Below are 12,075 nucleotides of genomic sequence, written 5' to 3'. Positions count from 1 at the left end.
ACCAAAGTTTTCTGGCAACTTGCAGAGAAGCTGGGAACCTAGAGGCCAGCTCTGAGGGAGCATTCACTGCTTTGAAAAACCAAGCTCCTCGCTAGGTTGTCAGCCAAGAACTACTGGGGAACCTAGACTCCCAACTTGGGTGGGAACATGGGGAGCTGAATTGGGCCTCCCATGTCCCAGCTGACAGTCTGAATTTCAGACCTGTTGATTATTCTGGGGTCTGGCTTTCTTTTTTGACATGCAACATTTCAAAAGGTCTCAGTTTCAGCTCAACATGAATGAAGGAAATTTGTGGAAGCTTGAAAAAACTTGGCAGGATGGAAAAGGTCTTTCTTACCCATCTAAAGTCTTCTGTTTTCTCCTGGATGAGAGTAGTGGTTTTCAAAAGCTTATCTAAGTTTTTCCTAGTGGAAGTGGAGACTCCAGCAAATTGAAGTCATGAGAATAGCTTGCTTTTCTCAGTTATCTTTTGTTGAGCCTTCAGAAGTTGTACACAGACCTCCCTGTGCTGGATACTGTTGAATGAGAGGAACAAATGCTAATATCCAGTACGGGGACTCCTATGTTCAGTTCCTCCAGAGAAACTCTTTCACTGTGCCCTTCAAATGTATAGATAAAGTTGTTGCCAGTTACTTAAACCTACACGTTTTCTCACTTTGGCCTTAATGAATCAATGTGCCTACCACAACTAGGAAAATCTGTAGCACCATTTAAAAGCCTCATTATTTGAGATGCTGATATCCAGACTCCTACTAGTTCTTAGAAACTTCTAACATCTTTTCCTTCAATTCCCAATCATTTAATTCACTCAAAAAGTGTAGTACTGCCCAAGCCATTTGGCATTTGGGCCTTACTATGCATTTTTAGTGTTCAGGTCACAGTTCAGGAAGCTATTAAAAAGTTGGCTTGAACTAGATACACACATAGGTAAGGCTGCTAAAAAGGGCTTCCTCTTGAAAGTACTTGTGGCCAGTGCCACTGTTTTCTAGATAGTTTTCAGTGTGAACTTTCTCAAAGGAAGCTTCCTTTGAAGCTCAGTCTATGTATGGAAGTTGGAATGGGGTCTTTGCTGATGATGACTCAGTAGGGAGTGCGCACAACTGTGCATATCACATCTATATAAACAGACTTCAGCTACTCACTAGCTAACCAGCCTGCCAGCAAACATCTCAACTGTATTCCCAAAAAGAGAACTAATACGATGAGATCTTTGCATCTGTTTTACCCCGGCATTAATACAACTGTCAGAGAGGCACCACTCCAGCATGTAAACTCTCTGCTTTGAGCCAGGGCTCCGACTTGCTTGTTCATGGCTCTGACTCACCAGCATGCAGTGCCTGACCGCCTCTACAACTGGGTGGTAGCTGTCTTCTTGGGATAGGATTAGGCAATCACAGGTGGCACCGCCTGCTGCAAAGCTGTCCTGCCTGGGTTCACTCCCCTAATGATTTCTAGTCATTTAAGAGCCTGCTCAGTTGCTGAAGGGGGAGTGGCCGAGAGGACAATGGGCTCCTTGTAGTTGTTCACCGATATCGCTTGACTTTACCATTGACTGCATTGGCATAACATGTTGGGCTGGATGCAAATGGTGCAAGCAGTTGGCTGTGCCTCTCCAGAAAGGTGACAGGAATAGTTACAGGTTTATATTGATCTATAATACAGAGGCTAGTTTTCTCTTTGCCACAGAATCCACCCTTCAGACAGTGATGTGGGCTACTGTGGGCTCTCTCACAGACTCTACAGGTCTCAATGGTGTATGGCTGCTGCTTTTCTTTACTCCTGTGCTTTCTGCTTGTTTGGATGAAATACGTAATTAAGCATGTTTTCTGTAGGAAAGCCTAGAATGTAGAGCAAAGATGGTACACAGCAAAAGTGCTGCCTTGCTACCTTTGCCTGCAGCCGAAGGATTTAAGCCAGTGGAGAAATCTATTGATAAAGCCAGCAACAAGTGCCATTGTCACTGTCGTTGCTTACCACAAGCCCCAGGCCCATTTTGAGTAAGGAAACTGGTTGTGGAGTCCAACAGCCCAACCTGCAGCTCTGATGTCATTAGCATCCTCTGTGATGATAGATGGGAATTGCTTACAGCATTTATAAAAATAAATCCCCTGTGGAGGCCAATCTAAAGTCTCAGAGTTTCATTACAAAACTCACCTACATGGACCCCCCCCTCTGCATGCTCTCCCCTGCAATCTCGTGAAGCATGCAAGAGATGGAAGCCTCCTAATCAGATCCCCTGAACTCTACATCTTACCTGCCTGACTGCTCTGCAGCAGAATCTTGGTGTTCAGAGGATTTCTAGGTGAACCTTCCATTTTTATTCCGACGCAGGTTTTTTGTATTTTTAACAGTGGTCCCACTGTCTCATGCACATGAATGCTCTGTGCTTGCCTCCAAGTATGCTCCATAGGCATGCACTCTATGATTTTGCTTTAATACCAAATAAAATAAGTAATTACAAAAATCAAAGTGGATGTGGCATCCTCTAGCCTATGCAAAGGAGGTCACTAGCTAAGCTACCTGTCTTCTCAGGTCAGGACAAACTTTGAGCAATGTCAGGAAGTCAGGTATCTGTAGACAGACCACAAAGCAAAGCATAGAATCTGTTCTAGTATATGACTGATCTAATTCCTTGTACTCTGCCATCCCCCAGTGTCAAGATTAAACCTGGCCAACCAAGATTAAACTCTGCTCCTGGTGGCAAGGGCCCTTTTGTACCTACATAAGGAGGTCCACAGGCAAGGTGTGGAGTACAAGCACCTGAGAGTCCAATCCAGCTCCAGAGAAGAGAGAAGTGTGAAGCCCTCAGACTTGAACAGTCTTGGAACAGGACTGACTGATATATTTACCCATACTCACAACTTCAAGATTCGTCTTCAATTAAATGAAAATTCAAGTGACCTTCACCCTACAGCCACAAAATGAGAAGACTTCTGTAGTACATGTGTGTGCACACATGAGTGGGATACACTGTAGATATGATTTTTGGATCTAGACCAAGGTAAGCAAGGGTTTGATATTTTTGGAGGGCAATGTATGTTTATGTACAAATTCCAGGGGGTCCTAGATGCTGAATATTTAGAACTCATTTGAATGCCAAAATCATTGTTAGAATGAGCAATCCTGCACCATTCTTTAGAGTCCGTACTTCAGACAGTTTACTTGGGATCGAATTCAGGTAAGCCAACAAACGAATTTCATCAAAATCCCATCTCTTGCTTTTAAATGACCACATGTTTTTTGCAATAGTGACTGCAACTGCTGCTTTCTCTTCAAGTCCATTCTAAACACAAGGATGTATTAATTACTAGCACACTTATTTGTGTGAGTCTAGAGAGAGCTTCATCTTGTGGGGCTATTCAGTTTTCTTCATTCCTTGAGAGCACATCCTGCATCAAATGCTCAAAATCTAAAATCCTGATGACATTAAAATGCCCAGATTCATTTATTTCTCTGAATGTCATGTGGTGGAAAGACGAGACAGATTTTCTTGCCTCTGGCCTAGTCCTCTCTTTCTGATCGGAAGACGTCAGCATCGCTAGAGCCTCTTGGCTTGGTGTTTGCCTTATCTCTTGTTTGCAGAGATACTGTTCTGAATAGTACTTTCTTTGTGGTATCAAATGGCTGGATATTAAAAGGGAAAAATATGAGTGGAAGACATTTGTCTTTTCTGAAGAGCAACAAACAGAACTAAATGTTGACCTACAGCCTCCAGCTGTCTAGACTAGCTGTCCCCAGCTGCAGAATAGTCATCCTTTCTATAGCAAGCACCCCAACATTCCCATGAATTCATATGCTGGCATATCGAGCAACATCCCTCAATTCAGTGATGATTCTTCAGATAACTCAGAAGTACCCAGTGAAAATTGTGAGAATATTCAGCTATTTAGGTTCTTCTGCTGGTATGTACATGTTCACATACTAGTCTGTATCGTAGTTGTTTTAAGAATGCCGCTAAGGTAAAGTTGACAACTAATGTCAATCAGAGAGGAAAGAGGAGGAAGAAAAGGTTTCTGCTATGACACAGCATACTTTATTGTACAGAAATAATGCATGACTTTTGAGTGCTCCTATCCTTAATGCGACAATAACATACTAACATTTTTTCTTTAATACATACAGTTAAAGAAGAAAGCTTCCTTAAAACCCCAGCCATACCTCTATCATCTTGTAGCTCAAACCACAAGAAGTCAGGAAAAGGAAACTTAGAGTTACGCATTTTAATATGGGATGTCATACATCTGATATCAATCAGATCAAAAAAGCTAAGCATTAGTTTTTTGTTTTGGTGTTTTTTGTTCTGTTTTGTTTTAAAATCAGTATTTATTTATTTATTTAAGAACCTGGAACTCTCCTGAAATCAGGTGGCAATCCCTTTTCTTCTGAAGGACCACATTAGGGCCACCTCTTTAATCAGAAATGGCTGCACAGGAGCTTCTGACTGTGTAAGCACCCAGTGCTTAAGGCACTCACTGAGAAGGGGTTTGTTTTCTTCTTTGCCCAAGGGATGTATACTTGCCTCTCCAGTGGTGATTGCTCTCATAGGTGGGATTTGAATTGTTCCCTCACTGACTCTAGCTAAATGCATCTTTCATTGCTGGAAGTCACGTGGAGTAGGCTTAGCTGAAAGGCTGGGAATGACCTTACTCTCTCAGGACAGCCCAGTGAGTGTGACACTTGGAGGGGAGACATATTTGCCTGACCTTCTCTGCAGCTCCTGAAATCAGATCCTCTGTATGCAGAGGAATATAGCAATTGTTAAAGTAGGAGTCATGCCACCACTGTCACCCTCTGGGCTCTGACGGAAAGCCACACTGACCACAGCATTTCATGCAGAGCATCATTCAGTGGGCTTGCTCAGAGACTGCTGAATGAATCAAGTAATTTGTGTGAAATATGTAGAAAAATGCCACATCTGTGGTCATGATAGGGCTTAACTATGAGGCAGACACTGAGCAGCACAGTCCCATCAAGACTAAGGCACTGCTGGGCACACCCCGAAGCACAGATGTTAAGTAAATTTGACCACTCGGTGTAGAAAGCTGACTGTGCTGGGTCTAAGTTTTGAGTGGGAGGTGCTAAAGTTTCATTTTGGGTTGCTAAAGCCTTTTGTAGCTCTAGATATGCCTACAAAAAGCCCATTTAAATCCACAGAAATACATTTGTTAATGACAAGGTCAGGCTGCCAGGGGCTAGGACAGCCAGACAGCTCTAACAAGGAAAGAGTCTGAGAGAGACATAGCCTACTGGAACGTCACCCTACCTTCCCTTGGAGAAGCCTGTGAGGCAGACAGGATGCATGGTATGGAGGATTCCCTATCTTTTCTCCACCTGGCTCAGGGCAGTGACTTAAGTAACAGGGGAAAATGGTGACAAGTTCCTGACCAGAGCACCAGGCTCGTCTCCTCCTTGACTACCCCACCTTCCCAGGTGCTCTTGAATAATAGGTATGAGGCTCTGCAAGTGGAAATGAATAATGACCAGGACAATGGTTCATCTAGCTTGGAGATGTCACCGAGGTTAAAGTTGGCTTACACTCTGCATCAAAACTGCTTCTGTAAGTGCTCTCTACAGCTGCCTGAAAGGAGAATGGAGCAAGGAGGTGGTTGGTCTCTTCCCCAGGGAATGAGTGACAGGACAAGAGGAAATGGCCTCAAGCTGCACCAGGGGAGGTTTATGTTCGATACTAGGAAACATTTCTTCACTGAAAGGGTCATCAAGCACTGGAATCATCTGCCCAGGGAAGCATTTGAGCCACCATTCCTGGAGGTATTTAAAAGATGTGTATGTGTGGCACTTAGGGACATGATTTAGTGGGGGACTTGGCAGTGTTAAGTTTACGGTTGGACTCGATGATCTCAAAGGTCTTTTTCAACCTAAATGAGCTTATGATTCTGTGAGCATTTAGACAAATGCAGGAGTCCCAAACACAGCGTCCACAACACCATCAGTGATGGCAGCAGCAGCCCCCTTTGATTTCTAGGATAGCAATTCACCTTCCTATTTTCTATACCCCAACTTCCAGTTAGTCGATGTAACCTTCCTTCTGCACACCCCACTGCAAACTAAAGCTCTCCTTTTTTTTCCCCAACCATGAGCATCTCATTGCTCACTCCAACTATGTTCTCACACACCTAAAGCACTCAACATCTCCCAGACCTCTGTTCTGGTCCTGCCTCTCAGGCAGTTGTTCACACTATCACTCTGAGAAAGAACAGCACTAGAAGTGGCAGCAGCAAACCAGATAGGTGCTCAGATACCAGAAAACATTTTATATTTGTGTGCTCCCTTGAAAGTTGCAAACCAGCAGAGTTGGAAGCATTTGCTTCACTTCCCTAACCCAGTCCTAAGAAGTGGCTTATGTACCCATTAGTGAGCAAGCAATCAGGGGATGAGACTCCCAGTGCTAATGATGAAACTGCCCAAGGATCAAACGGTACCAGCTGTCCAGCAATGGTACCGGTGCCCAGCAACACTCACCCAGTAGTGCAAGGCAGTAAATGAAGAGCACTGTGTTAAACTGAAAATAAAGAGCTGATGTAGACACACTGATATATCCAGGCACTAATACTGGACACATTCAGTGCAATGCCTTGTAAAAATCTGTCACTTCCAGATGCTCGTGCTTGTAGTTTGGGGGGCTCAGATGTAAGTCATTAACAACCTAGCCCTGTTAACATTCCACTTTCTTTCATTTTGATGAAGCATCACATTGTAAAGCAGACAACAATGAAAAGCACGTCCATTCTCAAACTGTTTAAATATATTAATCATACGAGCTGGGATGGATTTTAATTAATCAACTTTTAACTTGTGTAGGGGGAAGGGATTAGCTGGCACAACTGTGCAATGTCACTGCCAAAAGTCCTGGCTCTTTTAATAACTGTGTATGAAATTAGAAGAAAAAAAAATCTTTAGCTTAATGACCAGACCAAAATATATTTTTACAGCTGCCAAGGTTCTCATTGAAGACATAAACCAGAATCTAAAGGGATCCTGTCTATGTGTGTGCTGCATTAAGATATCCTACTTACAGCAGCACTAACATTAGTTTTGTTGGAGGCTGAATGGTGGAAGGGGAGGGCGATGGCTTGGCAGCAGTTGCACTCTGGTCAGTGCTGTGTTAATACATCCAAACACAATCATTCAAGGAGACAAGTTTCATGTCACAAGTTGCTGTTTTATTTAGCATGTGCGCAATGGGCACGAAGGGGCTGGATTCCCTCCTGTGTTCCTTAGGTGGTGGAGAGGCTGGGGCTGGCCTGCAAGGAGCTGCTTTTCTGTGAGTCAGCACAGGGAAACACTGTGGTTCCAGCCTCTGCCTCTCTCTTCCCACCTTACCCCAGTTACTGCAGGTCAGATGAAGGGGTAGGTGAGCTCTGCTACAATGATCCTCTCTCTAGGCTATTAAATCTTTTAAGGAGCCTCTTCTATCCCTCAGGAACAGTCTTTTGGTTGACTGAGAAATGAGCAGGTAGTCAGGAGCTCAAGCACAGGGTAAAATTCAGTCTCTCCACTAGGCTGGTGGGCTGGTGCACGTCCAGTTTCAAGGGTCACAGGGAAACAGTGCAAAATTGAAACTCAGCACAGCGAGAACTCTGTCCATACTATTGCTAACTGAAAGCCAAATACTTAATGCAGTGCCCAAGCATATGATTTGCAAGTGACTTTGGGCTGGTGAGAGCTGCCAGATCGCTAGCACTGCAATCTGAAGCATCTTGTAAAGACTCAGCAACCTCCCTGCACCTGAAGGTGGGGATTCATAGTCAGCTTATGCTGATCTAAACTGTGAAATAAACAGAAGGAGGCTGTCCTGCCATAGACCATGACATAGAACTCTAAATAGCGTCATCTCCATTGAGGTCAGCATGCTTGCAGGATGGGAGTCTTGTTGAACAGGATGGCAGACCAGGAACACAGTAGATGTCCCCAGCTGAACCTGAGAATTTGTTCTCTGAGCAACATTCATGCCAATATTTACCAGCTATAATTTTTTTTGTGCAGACTGGTGTTGACTATCCTCTCCCCTGCAGTCCCCATTGCAAAACAGAAGATGGCTGTCAATCTCTTAGACCAAGCTGATGCTGTTCAAAATAACTGAAGCTACTATTGTACATGGAAGAGTTATCTTCCATCTGCTTAAACCAATGTGGTCATTAACAGTGGAAATCTTGAGGCTATTTGTCTTGTAGGAGTTGGACTTGATACATTAATCTATGGCTCACAGGTCTCTCATCAAGTGGCAATGATTTTCAGGTAGTAGCATCTTGTCCAAATACAAACTTAATGGCAAGATCTGTCATTCTATGGTCCATCCAAATGAGTTTTCTTTTACTGAATCATTTTCTTTCTTGGGACCATATTTTCTTTTCATTCTGCCATACAAACTGAGAATGATCAAGGTCCTAAACGGAATCCCAGCTGAAAGTGGTTACAAAAAAATGGAGATAATAAAATAAGTATTGTAAGACCTCTAATATAAGCAGCTCTCATAAAAAATGAGCAATTGGGAAATATCTTTGCAAGTCCTCTTTCAAGTTAATTTAGTACATCTATTACATGAGGTCGGAAAATCTAATGTCATAATTCTCCAAGAGTCCCATAATGCTGTTTCCACTTAACTTGGAGATTTCCAGCAAATTTTGCAAATAAAAAAATGGCTTTGTTACTTGCATTATATTCAAACTGAAAAGGATGAAGATAACGGGGCAAAACAAAGTACACAATAAAAGGATAGCTGCAGATTCTAAATCACAGATTTCTAAATCACAATTTATAAATCACATATTATAAATCAGAATTATCCTTCAAAATCTCCCACCCAGACATTTGAACTTCCTTTCTGATGCTAGCGGTGTAATCTGTGTTCAAATTATCACTTGGCACTTGTAATAAATTCTTAAAATGAACACAAAAAGCAATATAAGTTTGTTCTACTATTTGTTAGAAAATGCTACCCAACTTTTGAAATATACCCTTGCAGATGAATGGAAATCAAATATAGTCCTGCTCCTTTACAGTCTATTTCTCATACTTTTAACCAAAGAGTTCAAAGAAATATGAAACAGCTCTGGGAGGGCAAATAGTATTGTATCATATTTTCCTTGAGAAACGAATAATTTGTTTTTTTTTTATGCAGACTAAATCTGACGCACAATTGAAAAATGGTCAGGAGCCATATGTTTGAAATCTTCAAGGAATATTAAGGATAACAGGCTAAATGTCTGCCTCTGAGATGCTCTAGAGGATACAGATTGGCTAAATGATGTCCAGCCTCTGAAAATCTGGATGTACTCCAACATGGTGCTTGGAGAAAAGAGCCTTAATGAGTCTTTGGGATCTGCATTTATTGTTCAACAGAACATCTTGAGCTGAGCAAAAGATGGATGTAATTTGTGAGAATATAAACTTAACACAGCAGCTCTTGCCCTTATATGCGCTGCTTCAAAGGCTTCCTGTGAAGCCTTGAAGATCAAGGAAAACAGAAAGATCAAGGAGAAGGGAATGAACTATCTCGGTCTGACCTGCCCTTTGGCCATACTGTCTGGGTAGGTGGAATGTGGGGTCTTTTGAGCTATTCTGCTATCAAACCTGGCAAAGGAGCATGAGGTCCATGGACTCATGAGTTTGGGTGGTACTGCTTCTGCTTCTGTCAACCTCATCAGCTGTCCCATCACGTGGAAGAAGATTCTCATCCCAGAAGATTTGAGAGGTCATGTGCTGCTGCCAATGGGGTTTTGCACTCTTTCTCTCCTACCCCTAGAAAGGGAAAGGTGATTGAAGGTCTACCTGTTTTCACCATCTTGGCTGGAAGGGAATGACTAACTCCTAAAAGAAAATATAGGGCAGGAGTCAGGACTAAGAAGCAAGTTGGAGGGACACAGTTTAGGACAAGTTTCTGGAAGCCCTCAGCTCTATCAATTTGCAAACTGTGAAAGTAAGCAATGACAACAACAAAAAGAAAAAGAATGTTGACAAATGTAGTCCATGGCCCCCTTGACCATATGCAGTCTGGAAAGGGTCTTTTTAGTCCCAACAGCAGAGCTTCACCAATGCTGCTGGTCCCAGTTGCCTTCCTGCTGGCAGGTGAAAAACAGGGGAGAAGATGTAAAGCTACTAAATGGCATAGGAAATTTTTAGTGAAATCTTCTGAAAGATGATTAGATGGAGCATATTACACAGATTCAGCAAATAGCTAAAATTCCTGGCAGGTTGGATTTGATGACGAGAAGGTCACCTTGAGAGGTAACAGACTTAACAAACTTATGAAGTCATAAGTAACTGTTGCAAAGTATTATTAAGCCTTGGTGAAAACAAACATGGAAACAAAAAAAAAGCAGCTCATGGCCCAGGATAATTTTGCCTCCAAGAGTACACTGTTCCTGACTACCTTAAATGTCAGTAGTGTGCTGTTCTTTGTTTCTATTTTGCTTCACAATTGCCCCCAAAGTGAAAAGTACTTCAGATAAAAGAGAAAAAACTGATTAGCAAGTTCTACCAAGTATGCAACATCCAGCCTCCTGAATTTAGACCAAGCCAAGAAACGTAATGGAAATTTTTACTGTGTATGAAAATGGTTATTGTCACAACTTCAAAGCTACTAAACCAGTTTTCTGCATGCTTAATCTGCTTTTTACGTTTCACTAGTAACTCAAAATATATTGCCAGTGTGTCCAACCATTACAATAAACATGCACTGTTTGTGTTGGTATCTAAGGCACGATTATGCATTTGCTTGTTGTTTTTTGAAGCATAAGTAATCTATGCCAGTTTTCCTGATATTTGACAATTAACAGGATGCACACTTTTGATCCAGTAAAAATTGATTGAGTGAGTTATGAACAACAAAAAAGCTGTGTTCATAGGGTGGAAATTGCATTCACTCTTCATTGCTGTGATTTGCTGGTGTACAGCTGTAGTAAAACAAAGTTAGTCACCTTTGATGGAAGATGCAAATCTGTTACTGCAATGGATTCTATGGGAATAATGAAAAGCCTTTGTCTCAGATGTGGAACAATGTCCCAGCATCCTTTCTGAACAGTACTGGCCCCCTAAACTAAACACACCTCTAGTACATAAAATCTTCTATGCAACCATGGAAAATAATGGAAATGAAAGTGCATTGGCAAATACCCTATCCTGCCCTGGGAAAGCATTTTGAGAAAGCTCACTATCTATGGGCAGCACTTGCTAGAATTTTGTCATAAAACAAAAGAAGTCTGGGCTTATGGTGGCCTCAGATGTGGCAGACCTCCTGAAAAGGCAGATTCTATTTCCTTTAGGCAGGAAACAACAACAGTGAATTATCCAATAGAGAGCTTTGCTGCTTCTGGTACCCAAACCAGTTCACTTAAAGCCATTGATGGTTTCTCTGCCCTTTTCTACAACTGACAGTCCCTTTGGGTCTTCCTTAAATGAATGAGAAAATCAGCTTGTAGATTGGTTGGAAGGGAAATCTGGATTGAGGTGATAAGGTGAAAGTTAAGAGCTGTTCAGGTCATGTAGGGTGTATTTATTTTTCTGTTTTATTCTATTGAAGGAGAACTAGCACTTCGAAGGAGCATGGGCTGCTGAGGTAGGTGCTGTGCAAGCAAAGGAGAAAGACATGGGTTCCTGCTGCAGAGTGATGGGGCAGCGCACAGCCCTGGTGATCTACATTCTTTTGTTCCATGGAGGAAAGCCATTTAGGTCTTGTTAGCATTTGGGCTTCGGAAGAAAGGGTTAATTGCCCCAGTTTGTTTTTTTTTTTTTGCCAGCTGGGGAGGCACTGAGCCAACAGAAAATTGGGAGGGGAAGCAGGACAACCAGCTCTTGGGAGTGGGAGGGGAAAGAGGCTGCCAGGCCTTGCTGTTTGTTTGTGTCCCTGTTTCAAGTTCTGTTTTCAACTAAAACACATTATTACACCTCTGCAGACTACTGAGTTTTATAAGCCAGCCTCATGGTATAGCCTACGATCTCACAGAAACAAAGTCTAAGGGTATATGTAGGAACACAAAGGCAAAAGAAGATAGGCTGTGATCTCAGCAGCTACTTGTGCTGGCAGGAGCAAGTATCTGCCTAAAAGCAAAACCAGGA

The 12,075-nt window shown here is 42.4% G+C and overlaps 1 protein-coding gene across 2 annotated transcripts in view; it reads right to left on the bottom strand.

The window, feature by feature from the left end:
• Nucleotides 1–12,075, bottom strand: part of LOC130608425 (potassium voltage-gated channel subfamily KQT member 1-like) — a 466,916-nt gene that overhangs the window by 31,057 nt on the left and 423,784 nt on the right. The window lies entirely within an intron of this gene.

Source organism: Pezoporus wallicus, unplaced genomic scaffold (assembly GCF_028554395.1).
Source record: "Pezoporus wallicus isolate ANWC-B61680 ecotype Strahan unplaced genomic scaffold, APGP_CSIRO_Pwel_v1 scaffold_3294, whole genome shotgun sequence".
Lineage (NCBI taxonomy): Eukaryota > Metazoa > Chordata > Aves > Psittaciformes > Psittacidae > Pezoporus > Pezoporus wallicus.
The sequence above is the reverse complement of the archived record's forward strand: the minus strand, read 5'-3'. Positions and strand labels throughout refer to the sequence as shown.